The 269-nt window shown below is 42.4% G+C and overlaps 1 long non-coding RNA gene across 1 annotated transcript; it reads left to right on the forward strand.

Annotated features, from left to right (window-relative positions):
• Nucleotides 1-269, forward strand: LOC125061870. Its single transcript, XR_007119096.1, has 2 exons — nucleotides 1-34; nucleotides 123-269. It is a non-coding gene; the product is annotated as an uncharacterized LOC125061870 (long non-coding RNA).

A 269-nucleotide genomic window follows, 5' to 3' on the forward strand; every position in this document is an offset into this window, starting at 1 on the left:
GAATTGTAAAGAAACAGTGACCACGCCGATGGAGGTGAATTTAAGACCCGATGGTTCACAAATTCCGCTGGAGAAGGAATGTCCATATAGAGAATTAATCGGAAGCTTGATTTATCTTTCAGCAGGAACTCGTCCGGATATCACACACGCCGTGACAAGATTAGCAGCGTTTTGTGATAATCCTGGACAGATACAGTGGAATGCGGTGAAAAGATTACTTCGTTATCTTAAGAGGACAGCCGATTATGGACTGATTTATCGAAAAACAG

Source organism: Pieris napi, chromosome 24, assembly GCF_905475465.1.
Source record: "Pieris napi chromosome 24, ilPieNapi1.2, whole genome shotgun sequence".
Taxonomy (NCBI): domain Eukaryota; kingdom Metazoa; phylum Arthropoda; class Insecta; order Lepidoptera; family Pieridae; genus Pieris; species Pieris napi.